Below are 18,636 nucleotides of genomic sequence, written 5' to 3' on the forward strand. Positions count from 1 at the left end.
CTGATGACTGCAAGTTGGTGGTAATCACTGACTCTCCAAACAATGTTGATATCCTACAGAAATGTCTGACACAGACTAATAATTGGTGTCAGAGCCATGGCCTTAAACTAAATGCAAAGAAGTGCATAATAATACACTTTGAGAAATCAAATATCCCCTGAAAATTACAACACTGATAGCAACCCACTAAGAGTGGATCCAGTGGTGAGAGATCTGGCTACTCAGATAGTAATCTGAACTTTGACCATAATGTGTCTACTGTGGTGAGGAAATCCTTTTGTGTGGCTCAGTTTATAAGTAAGAGCATGGCATCCCGAACTAAGGATGTCATAGTACCACTTTACTTGGTCCTCATCAGACCAGTAATCAAGTACAATGCTTGTTCTTAATTACTATAAATACACTTAGGGTGATAAACTGCATGTGAAAAACGTTCAGTCACTCCCTAAACCCACATTCCTAGTTATTGCCTAAATCTATACATCCCAGTTGTTCCCTAACCCATATCCTGCTCACTAACCCTAATGGTAACAGTCTTACTGGCTTTCTAGGCCTAATCTCAAAACCTGCTTCGTATCCCAAGCTGTTAAACTCAGCCCCTCACCCTAACCCTAATCCCAAACTCTGCTCTCTAACAGTAGTTTTAAAAGGGTCTATATCGTATGAGTGAATCGCACAAATTGTGAACACTCATAATATTGAACATACTGGACCTCAAATTTCCTCTTGTGGGGGGCTACTCCACCCATACCCACTAAATATATATTCCAACTCTGAGATCACACTACAGTGAGGAAAGGGTAAATATCCCATTCTTCACTGTACTGTGATCTCAGAAAATGCACTTTGAGGTCCGGTACATTCAATATTATGAGCATTTGCAATTTGTGTGATTCGCTCATATGATATAGACCCGTTTTAAAACTCCAATACACTCTCTAACCCTAATCCCAAACCCTGATCTCTAACACTAACTGTAAAACTACTATCAACTCTCTAAAAATAAAACTATTATCACCCCAGTAACACATGCTAAACTGCTCAGCATCAAAATTGACAATAATCTGAAATTCAACATTCATATTGCTCAAACTATTAAGAATGTCCACAATAAACTAGGTTTAGGTTCATAGATTAGTACTAAGCTAACTGCCCTTGCGAGCCATTTTAAGCCTAGCCAATTATCCCCTGTGAGACTCAAACCCTGCACCCTGTGTTTGTAAGGCAAACACCTTAACCATTAGGCAAACACCTTAACCATTAGGCCACCACAAACAATTTTTAACTAAAACCACAAAAGCCACCGTCACCCGTACACATCTCCTGTAAACTCTCCTATATGCCTCCCCAGTACTAACCAACCTCTGTGAAATTGATTTTACTAAGCTGGCATCCTGTTACAATAAATTTGGCAAGTTTGAAACTGATGCTGCAAACAGGACACATCACTGTACAGCTCTTAAACAACTAAAATGGCTAGAACTTCCTCAACTGCTACACTTTAATCAATTAACCTTTGCCCACAAAATCCTCCATCAACCAGATAAAATCCCTGCTCAATAAAATCTTAGACAACCACACAGCACTTCTACAGCCCTTCATTCCAGTAACAAACTCCTCGTAGAAACCAGCAAAGCTAACAGCTCAGCTGGGGAACCTATCTTCTCAAACGTCATTTTTAAAATATGGAATAAACTTCCAACCCTAATTACCTCTAACAGCTCTACAGTACAATTTATAAAGCTCCTAACTACTCAGTTAGCAATCACCTGGCACCGTTCTTACAACTCCCCTGGATAACTCTAACCTCAGTATATGTAACCACATTCTTGCTGTTTGGGTGCTATTCATTACCTCAGTCTTCACACTCAAGTATATCGTAACTTTCTTTTCCTCACTACGTAAATGTATATGCTCATATAAGACATGCTATGCCATTGTAACCACTAAGAATGTATTATTAACACTGTATTATTCTTGACTGCGATTATTACTACAATTATATTGTTGATTGTGAATATTACTGGAATTTCTTTGTGTTATTGTCAACTTTTAGAAACTGTACATTTATCATATTGACAGAGTTTTTCTCCCCGGGCCTCTGCTGAAAAGGACCTGTGTCCAGTCAGACTTTCCCAGTAAAAAAATGTAAAATAAATAAAATAATCCTAATCCCAAACTCTGCTTGCCAGTCCTAACCCTAAATCTTTCACTTGCCTCTTTCACCTACTAGTGAACTTCCACTTACTCTCCATGGTTTACCATGTTTGAACTCAACTTTCTTGTCACGTGGTGGCCCATACTATTTGCATGAAACACGAGTACCAGGTTGCCAGACTATGGTCCCTAAGCAGCTAGGACTTCAGCAAATAAAGTGTACCCAAAGGAACTCCCAGTAATAAAAATTAAAAAGAAAGTGCTTACTTACAAGCATTTCTTTTCATTTATAAATGCCAGAGGTAATTTTGCTTTCATAAAGACTTATTTTATTAAATTGAATGTGACTTGAAAAAAGCAGATTCCTGAAGTTTACTTGCTATAGTAGCTGTGCAGTAGCTGCTACATCAGATGAGGTTGTGAGGGTAGGCTGCACACGTGCAGAAACTACCTGGCTGTGATAGTCACTGGGGAACTGTAACCGTGAAGTCTTCTATCCCTAACTTTCTGAATTGTTTCTTTTCTTTGTGCAGCCTCCTCCATTCACACCCAAGTATAAGTGATAGACTAAACAAAACATATAAAGCATCAATTGGTTGGGCAGTGAGGATGTGTACTGGGAGCAAATAACACCCTTAGTTTTGACTGGCCATTCCATTTTTTTTTCAATAATCCGTCTTTTATTATTTTTCAACTACATAACTACACACTACTATATATATATATATATATATATATATATATATATATATATATATATATATACAATATGTACATGATTGCTTCCAAAAGTTACACAAACATTGTATATTAACACAAATTCTTAAGAAGGAAATACAACATGAAAAAGTCAACAGTCTATAATATTATTACAACCTATATCTAATTTAAGATTGAATCTGTCTTATAAATATATATCTTGAGTAACAGTGGATAAGAACCTCTAGGCCAACACAATATTAAAGATTTGCTCCCATATTTTAATATTATTTATGCTTTTCTTATGGTCATTGATTAACAATTTATGCGCTAATATGTGTCTTATTGCTAATGTTCTAAAATTTTCCCAATATGTCTGGGTCGGGTTCAATGGTTTGAAGCTATGTATAGTTTCATTAATAAACAAATATTCATGATTATGATCCTTTTTGATTTGTCTAAGTTATCTGTGGGGAATATGCAGGATCATAAATTCCCAAGAGAGCGTTGAATGTTGGTAGCCCATTTTCTGTAATTGAAGTTTTAACGAATTCCAAAGTTTAAAAATGCATTTGCAACTCCAAAACATGTGAAAAAGGTCAGCTGTCTGGTCTATGCAATATGGACAATTAGGCGAGTTCTTTGAGTCAAATTTATGAAGAGTAAGACGGGTATAGTAGGCATTGTTAAATATCATCAGTTGTGTGAATAGTAATTTTTGGAGGGATACTGACTTTAATGTTAGATTAAATGCTTCCAAGATCTTGCTGTCGTCAACTAATATTAATTTTTCCCTCCAGTAATTCGATAAAAGAATATGTTTCTTATATTTCATCTCTTTTATCAGTTTGTATGAGGTAGTTATATATTTTTTGTCTTGTATCAGAGCTTCCCACAGATTACGACTTGACTGGCCATTCCTAACAAGTGTTCATCTTATTAAGTTCTATGAGAAAGACACTTCACTCTGCAGCCCTTCAAACAATTTAATTTCACTTGGTCATAGTACTGGTACAGGGGAAGTGAATGTTTTCACACAAGAACATTTTCCTGCACCTTAGCTTGACTTCATTAGTAATGTATTTAAATGTATTTTTATTTACTTAAAAATGAATTTAAAATGGTGTGATGCATAGGTACTATTCCACAATTGTGTCATTAGTAGTTCAGTTTGTCTATAAAACTATTTTAACTTTTTCTGGCCACGTTTTAACTCAAATTAAATTGCCGTATCTGTAATTTAAACAAACATAACAAATATAAGAAGAAAAACAGCAATAAATGTAGCAGTACACATCTTTGAAATTCAGGACATGGGACTAGTTCTTCACATAGTAAACAAAAACATGCAAAAGAAAAAAAGTATCAGCACATCACATGACAAGAGAATAGTGCAATATTGCCCACCATGACTGGCATTATAGCAAAATAATATACATTTTATAGGTGTAGGTGGGTTCAGCCTACAGCGCTGAGTCTCACAGCACCCCTGGGCAGTCTATTTTCTTCTAAAATCTCCACCTTGTCATGCATTATTGCTTGCTTATTGGGTAGTATGTGTGCATCAACAGGGCATAGATTCATGTGTAACTAGCAGGGATGGCTGATTCTGTTACACTCTGCCATGCTGAGCAGTTTATTGCCAATGTCAAATGTGCCCATACTGTGCCTAGGTGTACCCTTGTTATGTGTCTGTAGGTGCAAATAGCATAATATATGTGCACTTTAAGGACACTATGCCACACCTAGGCCTTGCCCTGCATGTAGGTATGCTTACAGTCCAATTATTTACTTACTCCTTCATGCAGTAAACACATGGAGGAGGGCAGCTCTTCATTATAGTAAGTCATGTTACAAATTACCATTATTCTGTATAGCTCTTTACTGATGTAGGCGTGCAAAATGTGTGTCCTTCCTCTCCCTCCTCTTATTGTATGTTTCCAGACCCCTCACTTAAGATGGTGTGCCACTGATGGAGGGCCAGGACACTGTCATCATCAACTGAGTCATCCTTTGTGGGGGGACAGGGGTAAAGACATCTGGGGGCAGCTTAAGAAAGAAATATGGAAGTGTAAGTTACTTTGCAGCCCCTTCCAATGATGTTTACTAGTCATGCGGCTGAGTAGTTTTGGCATGTAGCTCATCTTTCCTCTACTGACTCTGAAGGTAAACAAGCAGCATATCTGTCAGCAGATCGCTCAAAGGATGCCATTGACAGATGACCAGATGACAGTAATTTGTGTACAAAACAGGCAGAGATCATATGATTACCTGGTCACTTCTTAAGGTCTAACCATGTTGGATGTTGGATTACTGTAGCATATATTGCATTCTGTTCCTCATCTATCCCATATGTCTGCAGATGTTTATCGAAGTATGAAGCATTCAGATTGTGTATCATGAATGCTATGTGCATAGTAATTCACTGTACATCTGTTTTATTATGTATTTTCCCTAATTACTGTATCCGTCAAGTGTAAAAACACCACTTACTACAAGTTGTCAACTGAAATATACTCATCATAGTACCTTGTTCAAATGATCTTTGTTGTTTCATTTATGCTGTCTGCCTTTTGGCCTGGATTGTAACAGAAAAAGGATTTTGTACCAGTCTGCTCACCTGGTTAAAAAATAAACAATGCAATAAACATGAAATACAAATAAATATGTCTTGTCGAGGTGAACTTTGGCAACATTTTCAAATAACTTTGTTGGCTGCTTGATACTCCCTGAGTTGTGTGCTGACTGTTTATGGCAGAGATAACTGGAGAAATGTAGACGTCACATATATAGCTGCACAGCACGCACATTGTTTATTAAACAGCATTCAGACTTGTTTGCATTTGTTCTGTGGTTTTTTTTTTTTGTAACCAGATAAATCACAAAGAAATACTGAAAAAAAAAAAAGAATGCTGATTAACTACATAGTACATCCTTGGATGATATTGTTTTAAAACACAAGTTAATTCCACCACTACATTACTTGTGGATTTACTATACGTTATCAGCATATTTGGTGAAAACAACTGTCCATGGAGCCTTTTTCTTCTGGGCATTACTTTCCAAGACTAACTTCCATTGAGAAGTCAGCCTCTGCTAATTCATCCATTAATTTCTGTAACTCTATATATGTATGTAGTGTGTTGTGGTGTGGTTGTTTTCCATCCTTTTGTGATGTACTTCTTTGCCCTGAAATGTGAGCGATTTGAACAGCTCATTTCATGTAATTTAACTACAGCAAAGATGTAAAAACCAACAAAACACTCCTTAGCAGAAATACAAACCTGCCCTTTCCAAGTGAAATCACAGGTGCATTGGAGAGTTATTTTGAAAGGCCCCTAGCACAGCACATTCCCAAAATACATGAATCCAGCCTCTGACTGCGGCAGTTTTACACCTCCAACAAGTGAAGGCTACTCCTGTGAACATTGTGGCTAATATATCAGGGATATAAACATACTTCAACTTGCATTGTGTGCCAAAAAAACTAGTTACAAGAGAGTGAGGCATACTTAGGGTTGCAATTAACTTCACCAATGTACCCAACCAATCCTTGTGTTCAAGTCCCATTCCAACATTAATCTGTACTTATTAATATCCTATAAAGCTGATTAATATTTCTACTTGTAGTCTCTCACTGATCCCTACTCTCAGTCAGCCAATGAAATCCATCTTGGTCAGTCTTCTCTGTTTACCTTGTATAGATCATTATTTTTCAGTCAAATGGTAAAATGTTTTTGGTACTGAAAAATCTATCTTCTGGAGAGGAATATTTAGCATGAAACTCCTGCCACATTACTCCTTATGAACCTAAAAGTAGCTGTTTCTAATACTGTAATTCAGAACAAGTCTTTAAAAATCTTGATACATCTGTAATCCAACCCCCACACCCCAATTTAAGTTGGTACTTATGGACAGTACATACCTCATCCGTGTTATTGTCAATTTTCTAAACCCCATCTAGGCAGTCATCATCTGGGAAGCTAATAGCTTTTTCTTTTCTAGTATTATGTAGCTCCATCTCAGTCTGATGTGAAATGTGCATTGCACTCTGTAACATGACCTACTTTTATTAGGTAAGGTGCATGTACACTCACATTAGGATGAACACCTTTAAATGATGCATGCACATTTATTTATTTAACATTTGTTGACCAGGAAAGTCCAATTAGGACAGAGCCTAATTTCAGCGGAGGCCTGGGGAGAAACACTCCAGATGCATGTCTTTGGAATGTGTGAGGAAACTGGAGTACCCAGAAGAAAACCACGTGAATACAGCGAGGACATGCAGACTCCACACAGAAGTCACCCTTGCTGAGAATCAAACCGGAGAACCTCTTGCTGTGAGGTGACATTAACTGCTGCACCACATGCCCGTAACATTGTATATCTATGTATCCATATGTATGTTATGGCAAATAACCTTATAAGCAATTGCTTGCATTAATGTGTGCATTGTAACAGCATGATTGCCAAGTCACACTGATACTCTGTCGGTGTGTCTCTTTGATGTAATTATATATGGCCCTCATGTAGATGTTCACATACTTTTTAAGTGAATTTGCTATGGTTCATCAGGTTGTCAGGCTGTTGCCATATTGCCATATCTGTTGTGATTCTCCATTAACACAGTGTGTTACAAGTAGCATTAAATTATACATGATGTGCAGCATGTAACACCTGAAGTATTGTGGCCTACATGTTAACAAACATATATGACCACTACATATTTGCTTTGGCATATTCTGCCATGAAATCCTGAGGATGTATGCTTTTATCTGTCACTGTAGACTACAGATGTATGTCATCTGGAGTATGTGATACTGTCATTTGCTGCTTTATGGACAAAGATAACCACACACAGAAACGCACGGTCCAGAGATGGTGGTGTACACTGTCCTTTAATTTGTACGAATCTTAACTGTTCGGTTGGCATGTGTGCTGAACGTACATACAAACTCTTTGAACATTACTTTTACTATTCAACCACCTGTGCTAACAGATACAGCAGATAGCTTTGTGTTAGCACATATCTCCTACCTTACTCGGACATGCTACAACTTTTATACTTGTCTGATCTTTGTATGGGTTGGCACTATGTTTGCACTGAGTGCTTTTGTAAGCTTGTGTGCATGCCTGACTTTAGCATGTTTGGTCATAATCAGAGTTCCTTACAGGAACAACTCGCCACATACGTGTCACTGTCTGCTTTTGCAGGTAATTCAGTTTCTGGCCTCCATTCCGCATTCCTACAGATAGACACAATGCATATCTGGTCCAATATCTAAGCACTTTATCAATGCTTTCCATTATGTCACTGATCTGTGCTGTGCTACACTGGCCCAGTAATCAAGGAGCCTCAATCCTCACCACTAACATCAGTGAGGGACGTGCACATTGGGAATATGACAAGTACACACACAGCAAAGTACAATTTCCCTTAAGAGCACAAAGAGATCATAGTCAGTCTGGGGCTGGTTTCTCCCTCTCTCTTCAGATCCCCAATAAGACTCCCCACTGGCAGAGATATAGGGTTCAGATCTCAGCTGCATGATCAAGCCAAAACCTCCAGCACCCTCTCTGTCCAAACAGTGCTTCATGTCTCTGCCCAAGTAGCTGAGACATACACACACACACGCACACACACGCACACACACACACACACACACACACACACACACACACACACACACACACACACACACACACACACACACACACACACACACACACTTTGAGATTTGATTTATATGCAAACACACAGACACTCCTGGGGAAGGCTGGCACAGGTTCACTAGCTATCCCCCATTCTGCCCAGACTATATGGTAGTACCAACTGCCACCAACCACTACTTATCAGCTACTATAAGGCCCTTACAAAGGGGGACCAATTCTACTGTGTAATGTTACTGTTATCCAAATGGGAAGTGCGACCAGAACTTTTAATGTTATTTAGGAGTGGCCTATACAGTATCATCAAATACATATGCAAGTACTCTAACAGCTTAAATATCTCTAAACAAAACAACCACAATTAGAAGATTTAAATATATTTAATAATAAATAATAAAAGCACAAGACAATACTCATTAACTCAACACAGTGAGAATAGAGTTCAGAATCACAGGAAATATTTTAAAACAATATTGCAGGATAGTCTCACATAAATACAGAAAACATCTAGATTAATCATGCTATATTTCTATCATCAAAGGTTCATAGGTCTCTACTAGGCTAACAGCCTTAGAGCCTTTACAAACTTAGCCCATAGAAGTGCCCTGGCATCATGCCACCCGACATTAGTTCCCAGTGCCTCTATCAAGTAGAGCCACTGGTGTGATCCTGGGGGTTACCTTTCCATTTCCCATTCACTCATCAAGATTTCTCTTGAAGAGGGCCAGTGAGGTGCTCTGCTGGACATGTATGAGAAGTCTATTCCAGAGCATGGGCAGTCTCTGGGTTATGAACCTATCCCTCCGGCATGCTCTGTTGATTGTGGCAATGAGGTTGAGGTCTCTGGAGCATGTGGTGTGACAGGATTGGGATTTCTTTAGATGAAGCATTTCTAACAGAGCTGGGTCAGACATGGCTTTGTAAGTCAAGCAGAGATCGCCTCTTAGTAGATGATATGAGACAGAGAATAGCTGGAGTTTTTTGAGTCTGTCCATGTAGGACGTGTGTTTAAGGCCTAGGATTCTCTTCATGAGGTACTTTTGTGGTCTCTCCAGGTGTTGTAGGTGTCTAGTGAGGTACATGCCAAATGGGCCATTACACTCTATGAGTGATCTAATGAGGGAAGAGTAGAGAAATGATGACCGCTTTCTTCCTGGATGCAAAACTCTTGGTAATGAGATGTGCCACACAGAAGGACTTTCTGACCACAGTGGAAATGTGGTGGTCGAAGGAGGGGTTGCTGTCAACCTGTGTCCCCAGATCTCTTATAACACCTTCAGTGTTCAGTGGGCTCCCATTGATGTGGTAATTAGTGGGAACTGAGTTTTTCCCAAAGGGGATGACAATGCATTTTTTGGCATTAAGCTTAAGGCCATGGTTTTGACACCAGACATTGCTTTCTGTAGGGTGTCTGCATCATGTGGGGAGTTAATAATGACTCTCAGCTTGCAGTCGTCTATGGACTTGGTCAGCCAGAGTCCCTCTGTGTTGGCCTGGACTTCTGAGAAGTAGATGCCAAACAGGAGAGGACCCAGGACCAATCTCTGTGGGATTCCATTCGTGACTGGTCGACAGTCTGACTTGGAGTCCACTACATTCACACTGTGGGTTCTATCTGTGAGCCGATTTTCAACCCACCTAATGATATAGGATTTGATGCCTAGTTTGGTGAGTTTATCAATAATTCATGAGTGAGGAATGGTATCGAAGGCCTTGGCCAGATCGAGGGAGGCTGTATGAACTGCCTTACCCTCATTCACACCTCTGGTGACTGACTCAATGAAGTCAACCAGGTTGAACAGGAATCATCTACCTCTCACAAAACAAAACTGTGTGGGATCTAGAGTTTGGAAATTCTCTATATCCTTGTTAATTAAGTCCATGATGGTGTGCTCCATAACCTTACATATCAGACTCATCAGGCTAATAGGGCGATAATTTCCAGGGTCTGTAGTGACTCCTCCTTTATGGAGAGGGATGACTGTAGCAGTGAGCCATTCAGTAGGGACAAAGCCTGAGTTGAGGCTGTGAGTGAACAAGGCACACAGATGTGGTGCCAGTTCACTTTGGAATTCATGTAGAATACAGCCAGGGATATTGTTGGGTTCCATGGAAACTGTATTCTTGCCCTTGGACAATGCAGCTTTAACCTGTGTGGTTTCTGGCATTCTTCCAGTATTGAGAGTGGTCCTTTGGGGGGGGGGGAGAAGGGTAAAGTTGGCACTGAATCTGTCGGCCAGTATATTGGTAATATCTGTTGGCTCAGTATAGGAGGTACCATTTTGCAGTAACTCAGAGCAAATCTGGTTATTGCCGTGGAGATTTTTGATATAACTATAGAAGGCTTTGTGGTTGTTTTTAGTGTCTGCCACAATTCTGCCTTCATAGCTCGCTTTGAAGGTTTTGATGAGAGATCTCAACTTTTTGCTGAGGCTAATAAGGAAACTTTTCCAGTCTTGGGACTTCACCTTTTTCTGCAATAGTTTCTTCCTTCTGTTGTAGAGTTTATTAATGGCAGGGGACCATCAGATGGTTTCCTTTTTAGGAGGATAGTGTCTTGGTTCTGTTGGGCATGGCTAGTTCCAAGCATTTATGCACATGTTTGTACAGCACATTGGTGTATGATTCAGCAGTCATGCATCTATTTTCCATTAGCATGGGTGCCATGAAGTTAGCCACCTCTGTTTTAAGGAGTCCAAAGTCAGCTTTGGAGAAGCTTTTCATGGTGGATACCTTTGCGGGGGTGGGGGGGGGTGAGATGTGAATTTCCATGGTTTGTTTGTGGTCGGATATAACCAGAGAGGAATTGACTATTGGTGTACAGCAACGGTTGCCCATGTTAGTAATAACCAGATCAAGGATGTTGCTTCCTCTAGTGGGGGTAAGAATGAGCTGGTCCAGCACATTGGAATTGATGAATTCCAGTAAGCGTTGGACCAGTGCATTGGTGCATGAGTAGTTTTCCCAGTAAATGGAGGGGTAGTTGAAGTCACCTAGTATGAGTGTTGGGTTGGATCTTAATAGTTTCCAGGGCATTTAGGAATGTGGAGTGAGATTATTGGGACATGGTTGGGGACCTATAGCAGGCTATGACCTGAATTGGCATCTTACTCAATATTAGTTGTACCTGGAGTATCTCAGATGTGTTATACTGTGCTACTAGTCTGGAGGTGTGCATATCCTTTATGAATAGGGAGACTCTACTGCCTTTGGAGCTTTGGTCCATGTTCTGGGACCAAAAGGTGTGGAATGAGTTATAGCCTGATAGCGCAGGGGTGCTTTCTGCTGCTTCAACCAGGTCTCCATTACAGCATAAATGTCAATGTTATCCATTTTGAGCAGTGCTTTGAGTGAGTGCATCTTGAGGTTTAGACTTCTAGTGTTGAGCAGCATGACCCTCAGATTGTATTTATTTATAACTGTTACCGTGGTAATTTAATCTTTGGAACACCACCTAAAAAAGGCACTATAGGGGTGGCAAGAACCTTAGCTACTACCTGGAAACCCATCTCTAAAAAAATACCATGATCTCAGTCTTACTTACAGAGTAAAGACAAGTGCTGGTGAGAGGATGTTTACAGGTCCAGAACAAGATAAAAAATACACAGACTTTGTCTCTGAGATAGTTCTTAAGATACTAACAAACATTTCTGCTGGGTCATCTCAGATTACATCATTCTTGTCAACTCTGCTTTTAGTTTCCAGGCCAACAGGAACTTAAAATATAACACCTCAGTGTCAAGAATACTTGTCTCTTAGAAACTTGCCTGGAACTGGAAATCGTAAAACTTTTACCTTGGAAACCAGTAATTATTTCTGTTTCCAGATAATAGAAAGAATTTCTAGCTGCAGACATTCTGTCTCTTAGCTGAGATAAACTAACTTTATAGTATATTGTAAAACTCTTTACTTGTCAACTTATTTTCTTAGAGTTTTGCAAGTTAACGCTGTATGTTCCAGCTACTAATAAGAAAAAAAGAAGTTATGTCTTACCATAACGTTCCATCTGTGTTGTTGATCTTCATTCATTCATTACTGATGGGTTATCAGTTCCATCCTCAGAACCGAGGCAGCCTCATACCAAGCTCGCATCAGCCAAAAACTCTCGAGCCAAGATCCTACCCAAAATGCTCTGCTCCCTGTTACCTCAGCTCGAGTTTGCAAGTTGATAGACAAAAGTAGAGGCTACCTCTGGTCATAACAGACCTACAATGATGGGAAAAAGGAGCATATGAGATCAACCAAGAACCTTTGGAGGGGGATGGAGGGTGTGGAGTAATGAATGGATGAAGATCAACAACACAGATGGAATGTTATGGTAAGACATAACTTCTTTATCTGATGTTGTTAATCTTCATTCATTCCTTACTGATGGGACAGAGTCCCCAGCTACCTGTATCCCTGGGCGGCCCTCATGGAAGGGCATTCCTGAGCACCATGGAACCAAAAGAAGCTCTTCCTCTAGAGGCCAAGTCCAATTTGTAATGAAGAATAAAAGTATGGGGTTAGGCCCAAGTCACAGCTGAGCAAATATCATTGAGGGAAGCCTTAGCATAGAAAGCTGCTGAAGTTGCCATTGACCTTGTAGAATGGGCTTTCACTTTGTGAATCAAGGTTATGATGTTCTTATTGTAGATGAAGGTAATGCAATTTCTCAACCATTATGCCAATGTAACTTTAGAGACAGGATGACCTAGCCTTGGTACAGAAAAGGCCAGAAATAGTTGGTCTGATTTACGGGTAGATTTTGTTCTGTTCAGATAAAATCGTATTTGTCTGTGAACATCTACGGAGGGCAGGCAATACTCTCCCCTGTTAGAGTGGCTAGGAAAAAATACTGGGAGGTCAATACTCTGGTTGATAGACCACTCTGACACCACATTCAGTAAAAAGCAAGAATTAGTTCTCAGTGATACACTATCCTTATGGAAAATAAGGTAGGGACATTTGATGCATAAGGCTTGAAGATCTGACAGACATCTGACCGATGTGACTGCAACCAGAAACAAAGTTTTCCAAGAGAGATAGTTTAAGTCACATGAAGATGCAGGTTCAAAGGGGGAGGGGCAGATAGGGCTTGTAGAACCAAGGCCAAATCCCAAGGTTGTACTGGTTCTCTAAAAGGAGGTTTTAGGTGAAAATTGCCCTTCAAGAAAGTCTTACAGAGTCTGTGTGACATGAGTGAAGAGTCCTGAAAGCCATTGTGGAAATTAGAAATGGCAGCTAAATGAACACAAATAATAGAGACTGACATCCCAGATTGAAAAAGATCTGATAAGTAATCTAATACCACCGAAACTGGGGCTGACAAGGGGTCCAATTGTTTGTTCACTGCCCATAATATAAACCTTTTCCATTTGTTGAGATAGATTAGCCTAGTGGATGATTTATGAGATGCAATAAGAATATTGCATGCCAGGAAAGAGAGTTATCCTGCCTAGCAATCATAGGAAGTGGAAAACCTAGCTCTCAGCTTCAGGTTTGTTAGAGTGAGGTGAGTCAGACCCTGCGGATGGGATATCAATGTTGGGGATGGATTGAGAATCCATAGTCGATCTAGCAGGAGAAGCCAGAGGAAGGGGAATCAAACTTGTCGAGGCCAATGTGGAGCAATGAGGATCAATTTACTCTTCAACTGCTGAGCTTTCTTCAGAAATTGGGAGATGAGGGGTAGAGGAGGATAAGCATAAAGCACACCTGAGGGCCAAGCATGGACTACAGCGTCTCTCAGTGACTGTCCCCGAGGGGGATCAGGGCAAAATAGTTGCTGCACTTGTAGTTGACTGGGGACGCGAATAGGTCACAGCAAGACTGGCCCCAGAGGTTGAAAATTTTTGCCCCTATCAGAGGATTGTGGGACTACTCGTGAGGTTGTAGAACGCACCTGCTCAATTTGTCCGCTATCACGTTGGAGTGCCCGGGCAATATGTGTTGCAATTAGAAAGTGGTTGGAAGCTATTGCCTATTGCCATATTCTCAAGACCTCTTGGAATAATGGCTAAGATCTGGTGCCCCCTTGCTTGTTGATGTGCCAGACCACTGACATGTTGTCTGACTGGATCGTAATAGTCCCTGATGGAAGGATCGAGTGGAATGATTGCAACGCTAATAGCACCGCCCTCAGTTCCAGGACATTGATATGCAAATAGGCCTCTGTCTCCGACCAGGTGCCTTGAACCGAGTTTCCCTGACATAGCCCCCCACCCCATCAGGGAGGTGTCTGTGGTTACCATGGCTTTCGGCTGATGGGGACTGAAGGGGTGAGACCATTGTTGGGGATTTTGAGACATCCACCAGAGCAAATCTTGCTTGCATCTCTGAATTACACTTATCTGAAAGGACAAAGGATGTTGTAGAGGGTACCACTGAGTGAGAAGTAGCCACTGAAGAAATCTCATGTGGAATCTGGCCAGAGGAACAATGGTGATCGAGGCTGCCATCGACCCCAAGAGTTGGAGTATGGACCAAGGAGAGGATTTATGGTGACAGATTAGTGGCTGAACCTGTTGTCTTATTCTTTGAAGTCTGTGATCCGGAAGAGATTCTGTGCAATTCCTCATGTCCAACAGAACCCCAATGAATTCTAAAGATTGTGCCGGTTTCTTGTTGGACTTCTCCCAGTTTATAGTGATTCCCAGGGGCTGAGCTGTGAGAAGAGTGTAGTCTAGGTCTTCTTCCAGTAGACTCTTGGTGGGGGTGGTAAGGAGCCAGTCATCTAGGTATGGAAACGCCTGGAATCCTTGAAGTCACAGGTGAGCAATGACCACTGACATGCATTTGTTGAACACTCTGGGGCTGTAGAGAGACCGAAGGCCAGTGCTCGAAATTGGTAGTGACTGGCTCCTATGTGGAAGCGGAGGTATCGTCTTGAGTGCTTGTCCATTTTTATATGGTAATACACATCTTGAAGATCTACAGAGGACATCCAATCATCTTCTACCAAAAGAGGAAGGATAGACTGAACCGTGACCATCCGGAATTTCTCTGTTTTTACAAATTGGTTTAGTGTGCTGAGATCAAGAATCAGTCTCCAGTCCCCTGTCTTTTTTGGCACTAAAAAGAACCTTTAGTAAAAACCGGATCCTATCTGGTCTGGGGGGACTGTTGGGATGACTATTTTGTAGCAGCTTTTGGATTTCATGTGCTGCTGCTTCCCTTTGACTGGGTGGGACGTCAGGTAAGACTCTGGGTGAGGTGGGACAGAGATGGAAGGGGATGTGATAGCCTCTGGACATTATCCATTGTACCCAAGATTGTTATGGTTTGCCAGGCAGTGGGGGTCCATGGAAAAATGACCACCAATCTCTTCCAGAGGTGAGCAATCGGGCAACACTTCAGAAGCACTAGTAGAGTTGCCCACAGAAAGAATCTCTGGAACCCTGGTTTTGCAGACCTCCCCTGCCCCGAAAGGGGCATCTTCCATTGGAGCTTCCCCCTCTGCCTCTATGGGAGAACTCGGTACATGCATGACAGAATGAGCCCTGTGATTTTCTGTGCCACATCTTCCCACTCCTCTGATTTCTAGAGTAGAATCATTGAGAGGTGGAGTGGCAGACACCAATGGCAGACAGGGGTCTTGCCATTTTGTTCACACCTTGCCAGCATATCTTTAACCTTAGGGCCAAACAATGAGGCAGCCTCGATAGGGGCATTCATAAAGGAAGCCTTAAGAGTCCACAAAGTTGCAAAGGCACATCCAGGCATGACGTCTCATGACTATACCTGTGCCTGCCTCTCTAGCTGCTCCTTCCATTGCATGTGAAATAAGGCACATGGAAGAATTGATTATCGATTCTAGGGTTGCTATCTGAGAAGCTACGTTGTCACGCACCTCATCAGAAACAGCTCCTGCCAAGATTTCACAGAGTTGGTTGATAAGGTCCCTCTGAAGCCTTGTCTACTTTTATATGGTAATACACGTCTTGAAGATCTACAGAGAACATCCAATCATCTTCTACCAGAAGAGGAAGGATAGACTGAACTGTGGCCATCCGGAACTTCTCTGTTTTTACAAATTGGTTTAGTATGCTGAGATCAAGAATCAGTCTCCAGTCCCCTGTCTTTTTTGGCACTAAAAAGAACCTTGAGTAAAAAACGGATTCTATCTGGTCTGGGGGGACTGTTGGGATTACTCTTTTTTGTAGCAGCTTTTGGATTTCATGTGCTGCTTCCCTTTGACTGGGTGGGATGTCAGGTATGACTCTGGGTGAGGTGGGACAGAGATGGAAGGGGATGCGATAGCCTCTGGACATTATCCATTGTACCCAAGATTGTTATGGTTTACTAGGCAGTGGGGTCCATGGAAAAATGACCCCCGATCTCTTCCAGAGGTGAGCAGTCAGGCAACACTTCCGGAGAGCTAGTAGGGTTGCCCAGAGAAAGAATCTCTCGAACCTTGGTTTTGCAGACCTCCCCTGTCCCGAAAGGGGCATCTTCCATTGGAGCTTCCCCCTCTGCCTCTAGGGGAGAACTCGGTACGTGCATCACATAAAGAGCCCTGTGATTTTCTGTGCCACATCTTCCTGCTCCTCTGATTTCTAGAGTAGAATCATTGAGAGGTGGAGTGTCAGACACCAATGGCAGATGGGGTCTTGCCATTTTGTTCACACCTTGCCAGCATATCTCTAACCTTAGGGCCAAACAATGAGGCAGCCTCGATAGGGGCATTCATAAAGGAAGCCTTAAGAGTCCACAAAGTTGCAAAGGCACATCCAGGCATGACGTCTCATGACTATACCTGTGCCTGCCTCTCTAGATGCTCCTTCCATTGCATGTGAAATAAGGCACATGGAAGAATTGATTATCGATTCTAGGGTTGCTATCTGAGAAACTACATTGTCGTGCACCTCATCAGAAACAGCTCCTGCCAAGGTTTCAGAGAGTTGGTTGATAAGGTCCCTCTGAAGACTTGTAAAGTGTGCCAAGTAGTTCAAGGACCTTACAGCAAAGGTCGATAAAGCAAACACACACTTCGTGAGTCTATCTATTGCCCAGGACTCCTTGTTGGGCAGATGGACAGTCTAGCTGTCTTCTGCCAAGTTTTGTTTGGTTGCAGCCACCACCATGTCATCTACTGGAAGACCTCTTGACCAATAGGGATGCTCAGTAGGGGGAGATAAAATCTTGTCAGGCCTCCGAAGTATAGCTTCCAAGGTGTCAGGAGTCTTCTATGCACACTGGACGATGAGGTGGACAAGCTCATCGGCCAGTGCAGTAACCCAGGTGGTAGGGTGCTGGGCACAAAAGGCCTGCAGGAATATGGATTCCTCTGAGAAAGGGTTGGAGAACTTCCAGTCGCCCCTCCATCTTAGGATCTCAAGGATGTCACCAAAGGACACCTCATCAGAGGGTGACCATGGGGACCCTTCCTTGTCATCAAAGTCCGTAACTTTGGTCAAAGACTCCTCAGTGGAGTCCATGTGCTTCCTCTTGCATGAAGCCTTGCAAGGAACTTCCTCAGTGGGGAGCTCTGGGAAGATTGCAAAGAGGGGATCTCCTGAGGGGAGAGGGAAAGAAACCTGAGGCCCTTGTGCCCAGTGTCTGGTGGTTGTGGCTTGAGACAGTTGCGGCACAGGGCGAGTGAGGACTCTGACAGGGAGGGTTTGCCAGTGAAGACAAGTGCCGTTTCCATGGCCTGGAAGGCCGGACCACCTGAAGAGGGATGGGAGCCCGGAACTGAGCATGACAACCTCAGACCCGGGGTCACACCCCGCTCTGACGAGCTGACTCCCAGACCAGGAGTCTTAAGAGGACTGTGGAGCATGAGGGGAGGAGGATTCCTGGTGGGTGTTATTGAAAAAATTGGGGAAGAACCAAGAATGCCTACCCCCACAGTACAGCCACTAGCCTGAGAAGAGCCTGGTACCCAGTGCACCGATAGCCACAAGGATGACTGCGGCTCCAAAGTGAGGTCCACTTTTGGTGTCAAAGGAAGGGAAGCTGCTGTTGGAGGAAAGGGCTTCGATGCTTCCCTGGAAGTCAAAGGAGGAGTGTAAGTTGGAGTCTGTGGAGAAATACAGTCACCTGGAAGAGGGAACATAGCTTTAGATGGTTGAGAGAGACCCCTGGCCACAACCAACTGGTCGTCAAGCTGCAACACATCCTGTT

This window comes from Protopterus annectens, chromosome 17.part0 (genome assembly GCF_019279795.1).
Source record: "Protopterus annectens isolate FY-2018-M chromosome 17.part0, PAN1.0, whole genome shotgun sequence".
NCBI classification, from domain to species: domain Eukaryota; kingdom Metazoa; phylum Chordata; order Ceratodontiformes; family Protopteridae; genus Protopterus; species Protopterus annectens.